We start from the raw sequence: 2,621 nt of genomic DNA, 5'->3' as shown, positions 1-2,621 counted from the left end.
GACGAACCATTACAGACACAGACTTGAAGCTGTTAAACAGGGAGAAGGGTGGAAATTAATGCAAGAAATAAGAATATGAAAACAAAAGCACGATTAGTTAAACCTAAAGCTGACTTGATAAATAAAACCCATTCTACACAAGAGGAAGAGGTGGAAGCTGGTACAACTACAACATTGAAAAGACTTCTGGATGGGTATATGAATAGGAAGGGTTGAGAGAGATATGGGCCAAATGCTGGCAAATGGGACTAGATTAATTTAGGCTATCTGGTCGGCATAGACAAGTTGGACCGAAAGGTCTGTTTCCATGCTGTAAAACTCCATGACTCTATCCTGCTGATATTTCAAATTAATTCAGAGTTGCCATTGTGTTGCAGAGATTCCATTTCAATATGCTTGAGGATTCAGTTCTTCACATGACACAGATCTAAAAAACCCTAACAGTGAGCCTTCTACAACCTCAACATTAAATCTGCAAATTGCTCACAGCAGTGAGTGATTGAAATACAGGACACCATTTCTTCACATAAGCAGTTATGATATCATCAGTTTTAGACACAAATGGATATTCCATGAGCTCTTCTATGCAATCCACATGTCTTCAGGAGTAGATGCAAGTGTCTAGCAAATCATAGTCAAGTGATGATATTTAAAGATTGGAGTGCTCATCATCTGAACAGTTGGAAATAGCACAATGATGGGCAAGTTACATGTAAAATTGCCAAAATAATCACATATCTTAGCTCTTCAATTGCTATGTTGTTATAAAGAAATATTTTTAAAAGCTAATACCAAAAAGACAGCTTTCATAGATTCATAGAACCCCCTTAGCACTAGTGATGCTATGCACAGCTCAAAGTCCTTCACAGCTCTTTCTTTGACTGGTAGAGTTTAATTTTTTGTTACACAACATTTGATTCTGCCAACATCTATGTTCTAATCAAGGCCCACAGACATAGTCATCACCAAAAAAGGTACAGAACATCCTTCACTCTTTCATAACTGCCCCAATGACTTGGATTTCCCACAGTCACAGTCATCTGACCACTTAGCACCACCCCAGTACACTGCATGGCTGGCTCTGGTAAAAACTGAAGTCGTGGTGGTAACCAAGTTATACCATTCCCCTTTCTAAACCAACTCTTCAGTTTCCATTGTTGCTTAGCTGTCTCACACGCACAGCTCCTTAAAATCTGTGTTACCTTGACCTCCTGGTGAAATCTGATCTCAGCCTTTTTTTCTCCACAATCAGTTTAATTTTCCTTCCAACCAAAAGTTGCAGAATGTTTTCCCAAACCCTTGATGTCACAGCCAGAAATCTGGGGCTACACATTCCTTTCCCTGAATTATTTGTTTCTTTATCAGGTGTAACTGCCAAAATTATTGTAGACAACAGCTCATCTATGTCTCCCCTGTGATCTTACAAAGTGTATATTTAATACCTTCATACCAGCTATCATGCCTCCTTTCATCTCTCCCGCTTGGTTATTCTGCCATCCCAAGTCCTAGTCTTTTAGAACTTTAGAAACAGGAGCAGGGATAGACCATTCAGCTAGACAAGCCTGACATCGAAAACAACCAAGACTCAATTGGTCCTACTGATTCCATGTTAAACCAAATAAACTATCCCAGCTTTAACAACAATCAGCAATCAATCATTCTCCATCCTTTTGGGTAAAGACTTCCAAACATTCACAACACTCAGTGAAACGATTTCTCCTTATCTCAGTGTTAAATGATCAGCTCACTATCCTGAGATGGCATCCTGTGTTATAGATTTTCCAGGAGAAAGACAGGATTGCAGATGCTGGAGATAAGAATCAAAAAGTGTGCTGCTGGAAAAGCACAGCCGTCAGGCTCAAAATATGCTCAAAATATCGACTCTCCTGCTTCTCTGATGCTGCCTGACCAGCTGTGCTTCTCCACCACCATACTTTTTGACTTTGCAGATTCCCCAACAGCAGAAAGAGTCCCTCAACCTCTATCTTCTCCAGTCTCTTCAGAATCTTGTATGCCTCAATTAGATTGCCTCTCATTCTCCAGAGAACACAGACATAATCTACTCAGTCTTTCATCACAGAACAACTCCTCAGCCCAGGAACTTTTGCTATCTGCCCCCATTACAAGTCTTTCTTTACCTATGAAGACTGAAACTGCACACAATATTACAAATGTCAGAGCAAAGTCCAGGATAATTGTATCAATTATCTTTAATCATAGAACATAGAAGAATACAGCGCAGTACAGGCCCTTTGGCCCTCGATGTTGCGCCGATCCAAGCCCACCTAACCTACACTAGCCCACTATCCTCCATATGCCTATCCAATGCACGTTTAAATGCCCATAATGAAGGAGAGTCCACCACTGCTACTGGCAGGGCATTCCATGAACTCACGACTCGCTGAGTAAAGAATCTACCCCTAACATCTGTCCTATACCTACCACCCCTTAATTTAAAGCTATGCCCCCTCGTAATAGCTGACTCCATACATGGAAAAAGGTTCTCATGGTCAACCCTATCTAAACCCCTAATCATCTTGTACACCTCGATCAAGTCACCCCTAAACCTTCTTTTCTCCAATGAAAACAGCCCCAACTGCCTCAGCCTTTCCTCATACGAT

Source organism: Chiloscyllium plagiosum, chromosome 33, assembly GCF_004010195.1.
Source record: "Chiloscyllium plagiosum isolate BGI_BamShark_2017 chromosome 33, ASM401019v2, whole genome shotgun sequence".
Taxonomy (NCBI): domain Eukaryota; kingdom Metazoa; phylum Chordata; class Chondrichthyes; order Orectolobiformes; family Hemiscylliidae; genus Chiloscyllium; species Chiloscyllium plagiosum.
Note: the sequence above shows the minus strand (reverse complement) of the source record.